Source organism: Rhipicephalus microplus, chromosome 8 (genome assembly GCF_043290135.1).
Source record: "Rhipicephalus microplus isolate Deutch F79 chromosome 8, USDA_Rmic, whole genome shotgun sequence".
Taxonomy (NCBI): Eukaryota; Metazoa; Arthropoda; class Arachnida; order Ixodida; family Ixodidae; genus Rhipicephalus; species Rhipicephalus microplus.
In genome coordinates this window covers 79,632,423-79,648,168 of record NC_134707.1, presented here as the reverse complement: position 1 = coordinate 79,648,168, position 15,746 = coordinate 79,632,423, and the positions used below count along the sequence as shown (strand labels likewise).

The 15,746-nt window shown below is 45.3% G+C and overlaps 27 non-coding genes across 27 annotated transcripts; all 27 read right to left on the bottom strand.

Moving 5' to 3' along the window:
- Window positions 1-145: 145 nt before the first annotated feature.
- On the bottom strand, window positions 146-236 carry TRNAI-UAU (transfer RNA isoleucine (anticodon UAU)). Its single transcript is given in 2 exon segments — window positions 146-180; window positions 199-236. It is a non-coding gene; the product is annotated as a tRNA-Ile (tRNA).
- Window positions 237-849: 613 nt separating this feature from the next.
- Window positions 850-941, bottom strand: TRNAI-UAU (transfer RNA isoleucine (anticodon UAU)). The gene is given in 2 exon segments: window positions 850-885; window positions 904-941. It is a non-coding gene; the product is annotated as a tRNA-Ile (tRNA).
- Window positions 942-1,554: 613 nt separating this feature from the next.
- On the bottom strand, window positions 1,555-1,646 carry TRNAI-UAU (transfer RNA isoleucine (anticodon UAU)). The gene is given in 2 exon segments: window positions 1,555-1,590; window positions 1,609-1,646. It is a non-coding gene; the product is annotated as a tRNA-Ile (tRNA).
- Window positions 1,647-2,259: 613 nt separating this feature from the next.
- On the bottom strand, window positions 2,260-2,351 carry TRNAI-UAU (transfer RNA isoleucine (anticodon UAU)). The gene is given in 2 exon segments: window positions 2,260-2,295; window positions 2,314-2,351. It is a non-coding gene; the product is annotated as a tRNA-Ile (tRNA).
- A 377-nt stretch (window positions 2,352-2,728) lies between these two features.
- On the bottom strand, window positions 2,729-2,820 carry TRNAI-UAU (transfer RNA isoleucine (anticodon UAU)). Its single transcript is given in 2 exon segments — window positions 2,729-2,764; window positions 2,783-2,820. It is a non-coding gene; the product is annotated as a tRNA-Ile (tRNA).
- A 143-nt stretch (window positions 2,821-2,963) lies between these two features.
- TRNAI-UAU (transfer RNA isoleucine (anticodon UAU)) lies at window positions 2,964-3,055 on the bottom strand. Its single transcript is given in 2 exon segments — window positions 2,964-2,999; window positions 3,018-3,055. It is a non-coding gene; the product is annotated as a tRNA-Ile (tRNA).
- An 848-nt stretch (window positions 3,056-3,903) lies between these two features.
- TRNAI-UAU (transfer RNA isoleucine (anticodon UAU)) lies at window positions 3,904-3,995 on the bottom strand. Its single transcript is given in 2 exon segments — window positions 3,904-3,939; window positions 3,958-3,995. It is a non-coding gene; the product is annotated as a tRNA-Ile (tRNA).
- Window positions 3,996-5,310: 1,315 nt separating this feature from the next.
- TRNAI-UAU (transfer RNA isoleucine (anticodon UAU)) lies at window positions 5,311-5,402 on the bottom strand. Its single transcript is given in 2 exon segments — window positions 5,311-5,346; window positions 5,365-5,402. It is a non-coding gene; the product is annotated as a tRNA-Ile (tRNA).
- Window positions 5,403-5,780: 378 nt separating this feature from the next.
- On the bottom strand, window positions 5,781-5,872 carry TRNAI-UAU (transfer RNA isoleucine (anticodon UAU)). The gene is given in 2 exon segments: window positions 5,781-5,816; window positions 5,835-5,872. It is a non-coding gene; the product is annotated as a tRNA-Ile (tRNA).
- Window positions 5,873-6,485: 613 nt separating this feature from the next.
- TRNAK-UUU (transfer RNA lysine (anticodon UUU)) lies at window positions 6,486-6,577 on the bottom strand. The gene is given in 2 exon segments: window positions 6,486-6,521; window positions 6,540-6,577. It is a non-coding gene; the product is annotated as a tRNA-Lys (tRNA).
- Window positions 6,578-6,720: 143 nt separating this feature from the next.
- TRNAI-UAU (transfer RNA isoleucine (anticodon UAU)) lies at window positions 6,721-6,812 on the bottom strand. Its single transcript is given in 2 exon segments — window positions 6,721-6,756; window positions 6,775-6,812. It is a non-coding gene; the product is annotated as a tRNA-Ile (tRNA).
- Window positions 6,813-7,186: 374 nt separating this feature from the next.
- TRNAI-UAU (transfer RNA isoleucine (anticodon UAU)) lies at window positions 7,187-7,278 on the bottom strand. The gene is given in 2 exon segments: window positions 7,187-7,222; window positions 7,241-7,278. It is a non-coding gene; the product is annotated as a tRNA-Ile (tRNA).
- Window positions 7,279-7,888: 610 nt separating this feature from the next.
- On the bottom strand, window positions 7,889-7,980 carry TRNAI-UAU (transfer RNA isoleucine (anticodon UAU)). Its single transcript is given in 2 exon segments — window positions 7,889-7,924; window positions 7,943-7,980. It is a non-coding gene; the product is annotated as a tRNA-Ile (tRNA).
- A 378-nt stretch (window positions 7,981-8,358) lies between these two features.
- On the bottom strand, window positions 8,359-8,450 carry TRNAI-UAU (transfer RNA isoleucine (anticodon UAU)). Its single transcript is given in 2 exon segments — window positions 8,359-8,394; window positions 8,413-8,450. It is a non-coding gene; the product is annotated as a tRNA-Ile (tRNA).
- A 613-nt stretch (window positions 8,451-9,063) lies between these two features.
- Window positions 9,064-9,155, bottom strand: TRNAK-UUU (transfer RNA lysine (anticodon UUU)). Its single transcript is given in 2 exon segments — window positions 9,064-9,099; window positions 9,118-9,155. It is a non-coding gene; the product is annotated as a tRNA-Lys (tRNA).
- Window positions 9,156-9,298: 143 nt separating this feature from the next.
- Window positions 9,299-9,390, bottom strand: TRNAI-UAU (transfer RNA isoleucine (anticodon UAU)). Its single transcript is given in 2 exon segments — window positions 9,299-9,334; window positions 9,353-9,390. It is a non-coding gene; the product is annotated as a tRNA-Ile (tRNA).
- A 374-nt stretch (window positions 9,391-9,764) lies between these two features.
- TRNAI-UAU (transfer RNA isoleucine (anticodon UAU)) lies at window positions 9,765-9,856 on the bottom strand. Its single transcript is given in 2 exon segments — window positions 9,765-9,800; window positions 9,819-9,856. It is a non-coding gene; the product is annotated as a tRNA-Ile (tRNA).
- A 613-nt stretch (window positions 9,857-10,469) lies between these two features.
- Window positions 10,470-10,561, bottom strand: TRNAI-UAU (transfer RNA isoleucine (anticodon UAU)). The gene is given in 2 exon segments: window positions 10,470-10,505; window positions 10,524-10,561. It is a non-coding gene; the product is annotated as a tRNA-Ile (tRNA).
- A 378-nt stretch (window positions 10,562-10,939) lies between these two features.
- Window positions 10,940-11,031, bottom strand: TRNAI-UAU (transfer RNA isoleucine (anticodon UAU)). Its single transcript is given in 2 exon segments — window positions 10,940-10,975; window positions 10,994-11,031. It is a non-coding gene; the product is annotated as a tRNA-Ile (tRNA).
- Window positions 11,032-11,644: 613 nt separating this feature from the next.
- TRNAI-UAU (transfer RNA isoleucine (anticodon UAU)) lies at window positions 11,645-11,736 on the bottom strand. Its single transcript is given in 2 exon segments — window positions 11,645-11,680; window positions 11,699-11,736. It is a non-coding gene; the product is annotated as a tRNA-Ile (tRNA).
- Window positions 11,737-12,348: 612 nt separating this feature from the next.
- TRNAI-UAU (transfer RNA isoleucine (anticodon UAU)) lies at window positions 12,349-12,440 on the bottom strand. The gene is given in 2 exon segments: window positions 12,349-12,384; window positions 12,403-12,440. It is a non-coding gene; the product is annotated as a tRNA-Ile (tRNA).
- Window positions 12,441-12,583: 143 nt separating this feature from the next.
- On the bottom strand, window positions 12,584-12,675 carry TRNAI-UAU (transfer RNA isoleucine (anticodon UAU)). The gene is given in 2 exon segments: window positions 12,584-12,619; window positions 12,638-12,675. It is a non-coding gene; the product is annotated as a tRNA-Ile (tRNA).
- Window positions 12,676-13,523: 848 nt separating this feature from the next.
- TRNAI-UAU (transfer RNA isoleucine (anticodon UAU)) lies at window positions 13,524-13,615 on the bottom strand. The gene is given in 2 exon segments: window positions 13,524-13,559; window positions 13,578-13,615. It is a non-coding gene; the product is annotated as a tRNA-Ile (tRNA).
- A 378-nt stretch (window positions 13,616-13,993) lies between these two features.
- TRNAI-UAU (transfer RNA isoleucine (anticodon UAU)) lies at window positions 13,994-14,085 on the bottom strand. Its single transcript is given in 2 exon segments — window positions 13,994-14,029; window positions 14,048-14,085. It is a non-coding gene; the product is annotated as a tRNA-Ile (tRNA).
- Window positions 14,086-14,459: 374 nt separating this feature from the next.
- Window positions 14,460-14,551, bottom strand: TRNAI-UAU (transfer RNA isoleucine (anticodon UAU)). Its single transcript is given in 2 exon segments — window positions 14,460-14,495; window positions 14,514-14,551. It is a non-coding gene; the product is annotated as a tRNA-Ile (tRNA).
- Window positions 14,552-15,163: 612 nt separating this feature from the next.
- TRNAI-UAU (transfer RNA isoleucine (anticodon UAU)) lies at window positions 15,164-15,255 on the bottom strand. Its single transcript is given in 2 exon segments — window positions 15,164-15,199; window positions 15,218-15,255. It is a non-coding gene; the product is annotated as a tRNA-Ile (tRNA).
- Window positions 15,256-15,633: 378 nt separating this feature from the next.
- Window positions 15,634-15,725, bottom strand: TRNAI-UAU (transfer RNA isoleucine (anticodon UAU)). The gene is given in 2 exon segments: window positions 15,634-15,669; window positions 15,688-15,725. It is a non-coding gene; the product is annotated as a tRNA-Ile (tRNA).
- Between the last annotated feature and the right edge of the window lie 21 nt (window positions 15,726-15,746).

Sequence of the window (15,746 nt, the reverse complement as noted above, 5' to 3'; positions counted from 1 at the left end):
GAACACGGTCGCACGTAGGAGTCTTTCCTTTAGGACTGTTGTCTGCGCAAAACTCCAGTAAACAAATTTTTTCGAGCCAGGCAGTGGCCAGCATTGAGTATACATTTAACCTCATGACTAAATATGAAAACTAATAAAAATTTCATTCCCCAGGTGAGGCTCCAACTCACAACCCGGCATAGCTCACGAGAACTGCCGTATAAGTACCGTGCGCTAACCAATTGCGCCACTGGGGAACACGGTTGCACGTAAGAGTGTTTCCTTTAGGACTGTTATCTACACACACCTCCAGTGAACAAATGTTTTCGAGCCAGGCAGTCGCCAGCATTGAGCATACAATTAACCTCATGTATAAATAAGAAAACTAATAAAAATTTCATTCCCCAGGTGAGGCTTGAACTCTCAACCCGCGCATAGCTCACGAGAACTGTCGTATAAGTACCGTGCGCTAACCAATTGCGCCACTGGGGAACACGGTTGCACGTAAGAGGGTTTCCTTTACGACTGTTGTCTCCACACAACTCCAGTAAACAAATGTTTCCCAGCCAGGCAGTCGCCACCTTTAAGTATACAATTAACCTCAAGGCTAAATATGAAAACTAATGAAAATTCCATTCTACAGGTGAGGCTCAAACTCACAACCCCGGCATAGCTCACGAGAACTTTCATAAAGGTGCCGTGCGTTAACCGATTGCGCCACTAGGGAACACGGTCACACATAGGAGTCTTTCCTTTAGGACTGTTGTCTGCGAAAAACTCCAGTAAATAAATGTTTTCGAGCCAGGCAGTCGCCAGCATTCAGTATACAATGAACCTCACGACTAAATATGAAAACTAATAAAAATTTCACTCCCCAGGTGAGGCTCGAACTCACAACGCCGGCATAGCTCACGAGAACTGTCGTATAAGTACCGTGCGCTAACCAATTGTGCCACTGGGGAACACGGTCGCACGTAGGAGTCTTTCCTTTAGGACTGTTGTCTACACACAACTCCAGTAAACAAATGTTTTCGAGCCAGGCAGTCACCAGCATTGAGTATACAATTAACCGCATGACTAAATATGAAAACTAATAAAAATCTCATTCCCCAGGTGAGGCTCGATCTCAAAACCCCGGCATAGCTCACGAGAACTGCCGTATAAGTACCGTGCGCTAACCAATTGCGTCACTGGGGAACACGGTTGCACGTAAGAGTGTTTCTATTAGGACTGTTGTCTACACACACCTCCAGTAAACAAATGTTTTCGAGCCAGGCAGTCGTCAGCATTTAGTATACAACCAACCTCATGAATAAATATGAAATCTAATAAAAATTTGATTCCATAGGTGAGGCTCGAACTCACAACCTCGGCATAGCTGACGAGAACTGTCGTATAAGTACCGTGCGCTAACCAATTACGTCACTGGGGAACACGGTCGCACGTAGGAGTCTTTTCTTTAGGACTGTTGTCCACACACAACTCCAGTAAACAAATGTTTTTGAGCTAGGCAGTCGCCAGCATTGAGTATACAGTTAACCTCATGTATAAATATGAAAACTAATAAAAATTTCATTCCCCAGGTGAGGCTCGAACTCACAACCCCGGCATAGCTCACGAGAACTGTCGTATAAGTACCGTGCGCTAACCAATTGCGCCACTGGGGAACGCGGTTGCACGTAAGAGTGTTTCCTTTAGGACTGTTGTCGACACGCACCTCCAGTAAACAAATGTTTTCGAGCCAGGCAGTCGCCAGCATTGAGTATACAATTAACCTCATGACTAAATAGGAAAACTAATAAAAACTTCATTCCCCAGGTGAGGCTCGAACTCTCAACCCCCGCATAGCTCACGAAAACTGTCGTATAAGTACCGTGCGCTAATCAATTACGCCACTGGGGAACACGGTCGCACGTAGGAGTTTTTCCTTTAGGACTGTTGTGTACACACAACTCCAGTAAACAAATGTTTTCGAGCCAGGCAGTCGCCAGCATTGAGTATACAATATACCTCATGACTAAATATGAAAACTAATAAAAATTTCATTCCCCAGGTGAGGCTCGAACTCTCAACCCCCGCATAGCTCACGAGAACTGTCGTATAAGTACCGTGCGCTAACCAATTGCGCCACTGTGGAACATGGTTGCACGTAAGAGTGTTTCCTTTAGGACTGTTGTCTACACACACTTCCAATAAACAAATGTTTTCGAGCCAGGCAGTCGCCAGCATTGAGTATACAATTAAACTCATGAAAAAATGTGAAAACTAATAAAAATTTTATTCCCCAGGTGAGGCTCGAACTCACAACCCCGGCATAGCTCACGAGAACTGTCGTATAAGTACCGTTCGCTAACCAATTGCGCCACTGGGGAACACGGTTGCACGTAAAAGTGTTTCCTTTAGGACTGTTGTCTACACACAACTCCAGTAAACAAATGTTTTCGGGCCAGGCAGTCGCCAGCTTTGAGTATACAATTACCTCATGGCTAAATATGAAAACTAATAAAAATTTCACTCCCCAGGTGAGGCTCAAACTCACAACCCCGGCATAGCTCACGAAAACTGTCGTGTAAGTACCGTGCGCTAACCAATATTGCCACTGGGGAACACGGTCGCACGTAGGAGTCTTTCCTTTAGGACTGTTGTCTGCGCAAAACTCCAGTAAACAAATTTTTTCGAGCCAGGCAGTGGCCAGCATTGAGTATACATTTAACCTCATGACTAAATATGAAAACTAATAAAAATTTCATTCCACAGGTGAGTCTCGAACTCACAACCTCGGCATAGCTGACGAGAACTGTCGTATAAGTACCGTGCGCTAACCAATTGCGCCACTGGGGAACACGGTCGCACGTAGGAGTCTTTTCTTTAGGACTGTTGTCCACACACAACTCCAGTAAACAAATGTTTTCGAGCTAGGCAGTCGCCAGCATTGAGTATACAATAACCCTCATGTATAAATATGAAAACTAATAAAAATTTTATTCCCCAGGTGAGGCTCGAACTCACAACCCCGGCATAGCTCACGAGAACGGTCGTATAAGTACCGTGCGCTTACCAATTGCGCCACTGGGGAACACGGTTGCACGTAAGAGTGTTTCCTTTAGGACTGTTGCCTACACACACCTCCAGTAAGCAAATGTTTTCGAGCCAGGCAGTCGCCAGCATTTAGTATACAATTAACCTCATGACCACATATGAAATTTAATAAAAATTTGATTCCATAGGTGAGTCTCGAACTCACAACCTCGGCATAGCTGACGAGAACTGTCGTATAAGTACCGTGCGCTGACCAATTGCGCCACTGGGGAACACGGTGGCACGTAGGAGTCTTTTCTTTAGGACTGTTGTCTACACACAACTCCAGTAAACAAATGTTTTCGAGCTAGGCAGTCGCCAGCATTGAGTATACAATTAACCTCATGACTAAATATGAAAACTAATAAAAATTTCATTCCCCAGGTGAGGCTCCAACTCACAACCCCGGCATAGCTCACGAGAACTGCCGTATAAGTACCGTGCGCTAACCAATTGCACCACTGGGGAACACGGTTGCACGTAAGAGGGTTTCCTTTACGACTGTTGTCTCCACACAACTCCAGTAAACAAATGTTTCCCAGCCAGGCAGTCGCCACCTTTAAGTATACAATTAACCTCAAGGCTAAATATGAAAACTAATGAAAATTCCATTCCCCAGGTGAGGCTCAAACTCACAACCCCGGTATAGCTCACGAGAACTTTCATAAAGGTACCGTGCGCTAACCGATTGCGCCACTAGGGAACACGGTCACACGTAGGAGTCTTTCCTTTAGGACTGTTGTCTGCGCAAAACTCCAGTAAATAAACGTTTTCGAGCCAGGCAGTCGCTAGCATTCAGTATACAATGAACCTCACGACTAAATATGAAACCTAATAAAAATTTCATTCCCCAGGTGAGGCTCGAACTCACAACGCCGGCATAGCTCACGAGAACAGTCGTATAAGTACCGTGCGCTAACCAATTGTGCCACTGGGGAACACGGTCGCACGTAGGAGTCTTTCCTTTAGGACTGTTGTCTACACACAACTCCAGTAAACAAATGTTTTCGAGCCAGGCAGTCACCAGCATTGAGTATACAATTAACCGCATGACTAAATATGAAAACTAATAAAAATTTCATTCCCCAGGTGAAGCTCGAACTCACAACCCCGGCATAGCTCACGAGAACTGTCGTAAAAGTACCGTGCGCTAACCAATTGCGCCACTGTGGAACATGGTTGCACGTAAGAGTGTTTCCTTTAGGACTGTTGTCTACACACACCTCCAGTAAACAAATGTTTTCGAGCCAGGCAGTCGCCAGCATTGAGTATACAAATAACCTCATGACTAAATATGAAAACTAATAAAAATTTTATTCCCCAGGTGAGGCTCGAACTCACAACCCCGGCATAGCTCACGAGAACTGTCCTATAAATTCAGCGCTAACCAATTGCGCCACTGGGGAACACGGTTGCACGTAAAAGTGTTTCCTTTAGGACTGTTGTCTTTACACAACTCCAGTAAACAAATGTTTTCGGGCCAGGCAGTCGCCAGCATTGAGTATACAATTACCTCACGGCTAAATATGAAAACTTATAAAAATTTCACTCCCCAGGCGAGGCTCGAACTCACAACGCCGGCATAGCTCACGAGAACTGTCGTATAAGTACCGTGCGCTAACCAATTGTGGCACTGGGGAACACGGTCGCACGTAGGAGTCTTTCCTTGAGGACTGTTGTCTACACACAACTCCAGTAAACAAATGTTTTCGAGCCAGGCAGTCACCAGCATTGAGTATACAATTAACCGCATGACTAAATATGAAAACTAATAAAAATTTCATTCCCCAGGTGAGGCTTGATCTCAAAACCCCGGCATAGCTCACGAGAACTGTCGTATAAGTACCGTGCGCTAACAAATTGCGCCACTGGGGAACATGGTTGCACGTAAGAGTGTTTCTATTAGGACTGTTGTCTACACACACCTCCAGTAAACAAATGTTTTCGAGCCAGGCAGTCGTCAGCATTTAGTATACAACCAACCTCGTGAATAAATGTGAAATCTAATAAAATTTTGATTCCATAGGTGAGGCTCGAACTCACAACCCCGGCATAGCTTATGAGAACTGTCGTGTAAGTACCGTGTGCTAACTAATTGCGCCACTGGGTAACACGGTCGCACGTAGGAGTCTTTCCTTTAGGACTGTTGTCTACACACAACTCCAGTAAACAAATGTTTTCAAGCCAGGCAGTCGCCAGCATTGAGTATACAATTAACCTCATGACTAAATATGAAAACTAATAAAAATTTCATTCCCCAGGTGAGGCTCGAACTCACAACCCCGGCATAGCTCACGAGAACTGTCGTATAAGTACCGTGCGCTAACCAATTGCGCCACTGGGGAACGCGGTTGCACGTAAGAGTGTTTCCTTTAGGACTGTTGTCTACACACACCTCCAGTAAACAAATGTTTTCGAGCCAGGCAGTCGCCAGCATTGAGTATACAATTAACCTCATGACGAAATAGGTAAACTAATAAAACTTTCATTCCCCAGGTGAGGCTCGAACTCTCAACCCCCGCATAGCTCACGAGAACTGTCGTATAAGTACCGTGCGCTAACCAATTGCGCCACTGGGGAACACGGTCGCACGTAGGAGTCTTTTCTCTAGGACTGTTGTCCACACACAACTCCAGTAAACAAATGTTTTCGAGCTAGGCAGTCGCCAGCATTGAGTATACAGTTAACCTCATGTATAAATATGAAAACTAATAAAAATTTCATTCCCCAGGTGAGGCTCGAACTCACAACCCCGGCATAGCTCACGAGAACTGTCGTATAAGTACCGTGCGCTAACCAATTGCGCCACTGGGGAACGCGGTTGCACGTAAGAGTGTTTCCTTTAGGACTGTTGTCGACACGCACCTCTAGTAAACAAATGTTTTCGAGCCAGGCAGTCGCCAGCATTGAGTATACAATTAACCTCATGACTAAATAGGAAAACTAATAAAAACTTCATTCCCCAGGTGAGGCTCGAGCTCTCAACCCCCGCATAGCTCACGAAAACTGTCGTATAAGTACCGTGCGCTAATCAATTACGCCACTGGGGAACACGGTCGCACGTAGGAGTTTTTCCTTTAGGACTGTTGTGTACACACAACTCCAGTAAACAAATGTTTTCGAGCCAGGCAGTCGCCAGCATTGAGTATACAATATACCTCATGACTAAATATGAAAACTAATAAAAATTTCATTCCCCAGGTGAGGCTCGAACTCTCAACCCCCGAATAGCTCACGAGAAGTGTCGTATAAGTACCGTGCGCTAACCAATTGCGCCACTGTGGAACATGGTTGCACGTAAGAGTGTTAACTTTAGGACTGTTGTCTACACACACCTCCAGTAAACAAATGTTTTCGAGCCAGGCAGTCGCCAGCATTGAGTATACAATATACCTCATGACTAAATATGAAAACTAATAAAAATTTCATTCCCCAGGTGAGGCTCGAACTCACAACCCCGGCATAGCTCACGAGAACTGTCGTAAAAGTACCGTGCGCTAACCAATTGCGCCACTGGGGAACGCGGTTGCACGTAAGAGTGTTTCCTTTAGGACTGTTGTCTACACACACCTCCAGTAAACAAATGTTTTCGAGCCAGGCAGTCACCAGCATTGAGTGTACAATTAACCTCATGACTAAATAGGTAAACTAATAAAACTTTCATTCCCCAGGTGAGGCTTGAACTCACAACCCCGGCATAGCTCACGAGAACTGTCGTATAAGTACCGTGCGCTGACCAATTGCGCCACTCGAGAACACGGTTGCACGTAAAAGTGTTTCCTTTAGGACTGTTGTCTACACACAACTCAAGTAAACAAATGTTTTCGGGCCAGGCAGTCGCCAGCATTGAGTATACAATTACCTCATGGCTAAATATGAAAACTAATGAAAATTTCACTCCCCAGGGGAGGCTCAAACTCACAACCCCGGCATAGCTCACGAGAACGGTCCTATAAATTCAGCGCTAACCAATTGCGCCACTGGGGAACACGGTTGCACGTAAAAGTGTTTCCTTTAGGACTGTTGTCTTTACACAACTCCAGTAAACAAATGTTTTCGGGCCAGGCAGTCGCCAGCATTGAGTATACAATTACCTCACGGCTAAATATGAAAACTTATAAAAATTTCACTCCCCAGGCGAGGCTCGAACTCACAACGCCGGCATAGCTCACGAGAACTGTCGTATAAGTACCGTGCGCTAACCAATTGTGCCACTGGGGAACACGGTCGCACGTAGGAGTCTTTCCTTGAGGACTGTTGTCTACACAACTCCAGTAAACAAATGTTTTCGAGCCAGGCAGTCACCAGCATTGAGTATACAATTAACCGCATGACTAAATATGAAAACTAATAAAAATTTCATTCCCCAGGTGAGGCTCGATCTCAAAACCCCGCCATAGCTCACGAGAACTGTCGTATAAGTACCGTGCGCTAACCAATTGCGCCACTGGGGAACATGGTTGGACGTAAGAGTGTTTCTATTAGGACTGTTGTCTACACACACCTCCAGTAAACAAATGTTTTCGAGCCAGGCAGTCGTCAGCATTTAGTATACAACCAACCTCGTGAATAAATATGAAATCTAATAAAATTTGATTCCATAGGTGAGGCTCGAACTCACAACCCCGGCATAGCTTATTAGAACTGTCGTGTAAGTACCGTGTGCTAACTAATTGCGCCACTGGGTAACACGGTCGCACGTAGGAGTCTTTCCTTTAGAACTGTTGTCTACACACAACTACAGTAAACAAATGTTTTCAAGCCAGGCAGTCGCCAGCATTGAGTATACAATTAACCTCATGACTAAATATGAAAACTAATAAAAATTTCATTCCCCAGGTGAGGCTCGAACTCACAACCCCGGCATAGCTCACGAGAACTGTCGTATAAGTACCGTGTGCTAACCAATTGCGCCACTGGGGAACGCGGTTGCACGTAAGAGTGTTTCCTTTAGGACTGTTGTCTACACACACCTCCAGTAAACAAATGTTTTCGAGCCAGGCAGTCGCCAGCATTGAGTATACAATTAACCTCATGACGAAATAGGTAAACTAATAAAACTTTCATTCCCCAGGTGAGGCTCGAACTCTCAACCCCCGCATAGCTCACGAGAACTGTCGTATAAGTACCGTGCGCTAACCAATTGCGCCACTGGGGAACACGGTCGCACGTAGGAGTCTTTTCTTTAGGACTGTTGTCCACACACAACTCCAGTAAACAAATGTTTTCGAGCTAGGCAGTCGCCAGCATTGAGTATACAGTTAACCTCATGTATAAATATGAAAACTAATAAAAATTTCATTCCCCAGGTGAGGCTCGAACTCACAACCCCGGCATAGCTCACGAGAACTGTCGTATAAGTACCGTGCGCTAACCAATTGCGCCACTGGGGAACGCGGTTGCACGTAAGAGTGTTTCCTTTAGGACTGTTGTCGACACGCACCTCCAGTAAACAAATGTTTTCGAGCAAGGCAGTCGCCAGCATTGAGTATACAATTAACGTCATGACTAAATAGGAAAACTAATAAAAACTTCATTCCCCAGGTGAGGCTCGAACTCTCAACCCCCGCATAGCTCACGAAAACTGTCGTATAAGTACCGTGCGCTAATCATTTACGCCACTGGGGAACACGGTCGCACGTAGGAGTTTTTCCTTTAGGACTGTTGTGTACACACAACTCCAGTAAACAAATGTTTTCGAGCCAGGCAGTCGCCAGCATTGAGTATACAATATACCTCATGACTAAATATGAAAACTAATAAAAATTTCATTCCCCAGGTGAGGCTCGAACTCTCAACCCCCGCACAGCTCACGAGAAGTGTCGTATAAGTACCGTGCGCTAACCAATTGCGCCACTGTGGAACACGGTTGCACGTAAGAGTGTTTCCTTTAGGACTGTTGTCTACACACACCTCCAGTAAACAAATGTTTTCGAGCCAGGCAGTCGCCAGCATTGAGTATACAATATACCTCATGACTAAATATGAAAACTAATAAAAATTTCATTCCCCAGGTGAGGCTCGAACTCACAACCCCGGCATAGCTCACGAGAACTGTCGTAAAAGTACCGTGCGCTAACCAATTGCGCCACTGTGGAACATGGTTGCACGTAAGAGTGTTTCCTTTAGGACTGTTGTCTACACACACCTCCAGTAAACAATTGTTTTCGAGCCAGGCAGTTGCCAGCATTGAGTATACAATTAACCTCATGACTAAATATAAAAACTAATGAAAATTTCATTCCCCAGGTGAGGCTCGAACTCACAACCCCGGCATAGCTCACGAGAACTGTCGTATAAGTACCGCGCGCTGACCAATTGCGCCACTCGAGAACACGGTTGCACGTAAAAGTGTTTCCTTTAGGACTGTTGTCTACACACAACTCCAGTAAACAAATGTTTTCGGGCCAGGCAGTCGCCAGCATTGAGTATACAATTACCTCATGGCTAAATATGAAAACTAATGAAAATTTCACTCCCCAGGGGAAGCTCAAACTCACAACCCCAGCATAGCTCACGAGAACTGTCCTATAAATTCAGCGTTAACCAATTGCGCCACTGGGGAACACGGTTGCACGTAAAAGTGTTTCCTTTAGGACTGTTGTCTTTACACAACTCCAGTAAACAAATGTTTTCGGGCCAGGCAGTCGCCAGCATTGAGTATACAATTACCTCACGGCTAAATATGAAAACTTATAAAAATTTCACTCCCCAGGCGAGGCTCGAACTCACAACGCCGGCATAGCTCACGAGAACTGTCGTATAAGTACCGTGCGCTAACCAATTGTGCCACTGGGGAACACGGTCGCACGTAGGAGTCTTTCCTTTAGGACTGTTGTCTACACGCAACTCCAGTAAACAAATGTTTTCGAGCCAGGCAGTCACCAGCATTGAGTATACAATTAACCGCATGACTAAATATGAAAACTAATAAAAATTTCATTCCCCAGGTGAGGCTCGATCTCAAAACCCCGGCATAGCTCACGAGAACTGTCGTATAAATACCGTGCGCTAACCAATTGCGCCACTGGGGAACATGGTTGCACGTAAGAGTGTTTCTATTAGGACTGTTGTCTACACACACCTCCAGTAAACAAATGTTTTCGAGCCAGGCAGTCGTCAGCATTTAGTATACAACCAACCTCATGAATAAATATGAAATCTAATAAAAATTTGATTCCATAGGGGAGGCTCGAACTCACAACCCCGGCATAGCTTATGAGAACTGTCGTGTAAGTACCGTGTGCTAACTAATTGCGCCACTGGGTAACACGGTCGCACGTAGGAGTCTTTCCTTTAGGACTGTTGGCTACACACAACTCCAGTAAACAAATGTTTTCAAGCCAGGCAGTCGCCAGCATTGAGTATACAATTAACCTCATGACTAAATATGAATACTAATAAAAATTTCATTCCCCAGGTGAGGCTCGAACTCACAACCCCGGCATAGCTCACGAGAACTGTCGTATAAGTACCGTGCGCTAACCAATTGCGCCACTGGGGAACGCGGTTGCACGTAAGAGTGTTTCCTTTAGGACTGTTGTCTACACACACCTCCAGTAAACAAATGTTTTCGAGCCAGGCAGTCGCCAGCATTGAGTATACAATTAACCTCATGACAAAATAGGTAAACTAATAAAACTTTCATTCCCCAGGTGAGGCTCGAACTCTCAACCCCCGCATAGCTCACGAGAACTGTCGTATAAGTACCGTGCGCTAACCAATTACGCCACTGGGGAACACGGTCGCACGTAGGATTCTTTTCTTTAGGACTGTTGTCCACACACAACTCCAGTAAACAAATGTTTTCGAGCTAGGCAGTCGCCAGCATTGAGTATACAGTTAACCTCATGTATAAATATGAAAACTAATAAAAATTTCATTCCCCAGGTGAGGCTCGAACTCACAACCCCGGTATAGCTCACGAGAACTGTCGTATAAGTACCGTGCGCAAACCAATTGCGCCACTGGGGAACGCGGTTGCACGTAAGAGTGTTTCCTTTAGGACTGTTGTCGACACGCACCTCCAGTAAACAAATGTTTTCGAGCCAGGCAGTCGCCAGCATTGAGTATACAATTAACCTCATGACTAAATAGGAAAACTAATAAAAACTTCATTCCCCAGGTGAGGCTCGAACTCTCAACCCCCGCATAGCTCACGAAAACTGTCGTATAAGTACCGTGCGCTAATCAATTACGCCACTGGGGAACACGGTCACACGTAGGAGTTTTTCCTTTAGGACTGTTGTGTACACACAACTCCAGTAAACAAATGTTTTCGAGCCAGGCAGTCGCCAGCATTGAGTATACAATATACCTCATGACTAAATATGAAAAGTAATAAAAATTTCATTCCCCAGGTGAGGCTCGAACTCTCAACCCCCGCATAGCTCACGAGAACTGTCGTATAAGTACCGTGCGCTAATCAATTACGCCACTGTGGAACATGGTTGCACGTAAGAGTGTTTCCTTTAGGACTGTTGTCTACACACACCTCCAATAAACAAATGTTTTCGAGCCAGGCAGTCGCCAGCATTGAGTATACAATTAAACTCATGAAAAAATGTGAAAACTAATAAAAATTTTATTCCCCAGGTGAGGCTCGAACTCACAACCCCGGCATAGCTCACGAGAACTGTCGTATAAGTACCGTGCGCTAACCAATAGCGCCACTGGGGAACACGGTTGCACGTAAGAGTGTTTCCTTTACAACTGTTGTCTACACACTCCTCCAGTAAACAAATGTTTTCGAGCCAGGCCGTCGCCAGCATTGAGTATACAATTAACCTCATGACTACATATGAAAACTAATAAAAATGTCATTCCCCAGGTGGGGCTCGAACTTACAACCCCGGGATAGCTCACGAGAACTGTCGTATAAGTACCGTGCGCTAACCAATTGCGCCACTGGGGAACACGGTTGCACGTAAAAGTGTTTCCTTTAGGACTGTTGTCTACACACAACTCCAGTAAACAAATGTTTTCGGGCCAGGCAGTCGCTAGCATTGAGTATACAATTACCTCATGGCTAAATATAAAAACTAATAAAAATTTCACTCCCCAGGCGAGGCTCCAACTCACAACCCCGGCATAGCTCACGAGAACTGTCGTGTAAGTACCGTGCGCTAACCAATATCGCCACTGGGCAACACGGTCGCACGTAGGAGTCTTTCCTTTAGGACTGTTGTCTGCGCAAAACTCCAGTAAACAAATTTTTTCGAGCCAGGCAGTGGCCAGCATTGAGTATACATTTAACCTCATGACTAAATATGAAAACTAATAAAAATTTCATTCCACAGGTGAGTCTCGAACTCACAACCTCGGCATAGCTGACGAGAACTGTCGTATAAGTACCGTGCGCTAACCAATTGCGCCACTGGGGAACACGGTCGCACGTAGGAGTCTTTTCTTTAGGACTGTTGTCCACACACAACTCCAGTAAACAAATGTTTTCGAGCTAGGCAGTCGCCAGCATTGAGTATACAATAACCCTCATGTACAAATATGAAAACTAATAAAAATTTTATTCCCCAGGTGAGGCTCGAACTCACAACCCCGGCATAGCTCACGAGAACTGTCGTATAAGTACCGTGCGCTTACCAATTGCGCCACTGGGGAACACGGTTGCACGTAAGAGTGTTTCCTTTAGGACTGTTGCCTACACACACCTCCAGTAAGCAAATGTTTTCGAGCCAGGCAGTCGCCAGCATTTAGTATACAATTAACCTCATGACTACATATGAAATCTAATAAAAATTTGATTCCATAGGTGAGTCTCGAACTCACAACCTCGGCATAGCTGACGAGAACTGTCGTATAAGTACCGTGCGCTGACCAATTGCGCCACTGGGGAACACGGTTGCACGTAAGAGTGTTTCCTTTAGGACTGTTGTCTACACACACCTCCAGTAAACAAATGTTTTCGAGCCAGGCAGTCGCCAGCATTGAGTATACAATTAACCTCATGACTAAATAAGAAAACTAATAAAAATTTCATTCCCCAGGTGAGGCTTGAACTCTCAACCCGCGCATAGCTCACGAAAACTGTCGTATAAGTACCGTGCGCTAACCAATTGCGCCACTGGGGAACACGGTTGCACGTAAGAGGGTTTCCTTTACGACTGTTGTCTCCACACAACTCCAGTAAACAAATGTTTCCCAGCCAGGCAGTCGCCACCTTTAAGTATACAATTAACCTCAAGGCTAAATATTAAAACTAATGAAAATTCCATTCCCCAGGTGAGGCTCAAACTCACAACCCCGGTATAGCTCACGAGAACTTTCATAAAGGTACCGTGCGCTAACCGATTGCGCCACTAGGGAACACGGTCACACGTAGGAGTCTTTCCTTTAGGACTGTTGTCTGCGCAAAACTCCAGTAAATAAACGTTTTCGAGCCAGGCAGTCGCCAGCATTCAGTATACAATGAACCTCACGACTAAATATGAAAACTAATAAAAATTTCATTCCCCAGGTGAGGCTCGAACTCACAACGCCGGCATAGCTCACGAGAACTGTCGTATAAGTACCGTGCGCTAACCAATTGTGCCACTGGGGAACACGGTCGCACGTAGGAGTCTTTCCTTTAGGACTGTTGTCTACATACAACTCCAGTAAACAAATGTTTTCGAGCCAGGCAGTCACCAGCATTGAGTATACAATTAACCGCATGACTAAATATGAAAACTAATAAAAATTTCATTCCCCAGGTGAGGCTCGATCTCAAAACCCCGGCATAGCTCACGAGAACCGTCGTATAAGTACCGTGCGCTAACCAATTGCGCCACTGGGGAACATGGTTGCACGTAAGAGTGTTTCCTTTAGGACTGTTGTCTACACACACCTCCAGTAAACAAATGTTTTCGAGCCAGGCAGTCACCACCATTGAGTGTACAATTAACCTCATGACTAAATAGGTAAACTAATAAAACTTTCATTCCCCAGGTGAGGCTTGAACTCACAACCCCGGCATAGCTCACGAGAACTGTCGTATAAGTACCGTGCGCTGACCAATTGCGCCACTCGAGAACACGGTTGCACGTAAAAGTGTTTCCTTTAGGACTGTTGTCTACACACAACTCCAGTAAACAAATGTTTTCGGGCCAGGCAGTCGCCAGCTTTGAGTATACAATTACCTCATGGCTAAATATGAAAACTAATGAAAATTTCACTCCCCAGGGGAGGCTCAAACTCACAACCCCGGCATAGCTCACGAGAACTGTCCTATAAATTCAGCGCTAACCAATTGCGCCACTGGGGAACACGGTTGCACGTAAAAGTGTTTCCTTTAGGACTGTTGTCTTTACACAACTCCAGTAAACAAATGTTTTCGGGCCAGGCAGTCGCCAGCATTGAGTATACAATTACCTCACGGCTAAGTATGAAAACTTATAAAAATTTCACTCCCCAGGCGAGGCTTGAACTCACAACGCCGGCATAGCTCACGAGAACTGTCGTATAAGTACCGTGCGCTAACCAATTGTGCCACTGGGGAACACGGTCGCACGTAGGAGTCTTTCCTTGAGGACTGTTGTCTACACACAACTCCAGTAAACAAATGTTTTCGAGCCAGGCAGTCACCAGCATTGAGTATACAATTAACCGCATGACTAAATATGAAAACTAATAAAAATTTCATTCCCCAGGTGAGGCTCGATCTCAAAACCCCGGCATAGCTCACGAGAACTGTCGTATAAGTACCGTGCGCTAACCATTTGCGCCACTGGGGAACATGGTTGCACGTAAGAGTGTTTCTATTAGGACTGTTGTCTACACACACCTCCAGTAAACAAATGTTTTCGAGCCAGGCAGTCGTCAGCATTTAGTATGCAACCAACCTCGTGAATAAATATGAAATCTAATAAAATTTGATTCCATAGGTGAGGCTCGAACTCACAACCCCGGCATAGCTTATGAGAACTGTCGTGTAAGTACCGTGTGCTAACTAATTGCGCCACTGGGTAACACGGTCGCACGTAGGAGTCTTTCCTTTAGGACTGTTGTCTACACACAACTCCAGTAAACAAATGTTTTCAAGCCAGGCAGTCGCCAGCATTGAGTATACAATTAACCTCATGACTAAATATGAAAACTTATAAAAATTTCATTCCCCAGGTGAGGCTCGAACTCACAACCCCGGCATAGCTCACGAGAACTGTCGTATAAGTACCGTGCGCTAACCAATTGCGCCACTGGGGAACGCGGTTGCACGTAAGAGTGTTTCCTTTAGGACTGTTGTCTACACACACCTCCAGTAAACAAATGTTTTCGAGCCAGGCAGTCGCCAGCATTGAGTATACAATTAACCTCATGACGAAATAGGTAAACTAATAAAACTTTCATTCCCCAGGTGAGGCTCGAACTCTCAACCCCCGCATAGCTCACGAGAACTGTCGTATAAGTACCGTGCGCTAACCAATTGCGCCACTGGGGAACACGGTCGCACGTAGGAGTCTTTTCTTTAGGACTGTTGTCCACACACAACTCCAGTAAACAAATGTTTTCGAGCTAGGCAGTCGCCAGCATTGAGTATACAGTTAACCTCATGTATAAATATGAAAACTAATAAAAATTACATTCCCCAGGTGAGGCTCGAACTCACAACCCCGGCATAGCTCACGAGAACTGTCGTATAAGTACCGTGCGCTAACCAATTGCGCCACTGGGGACCGCGGTTGCACGTAAGAGTG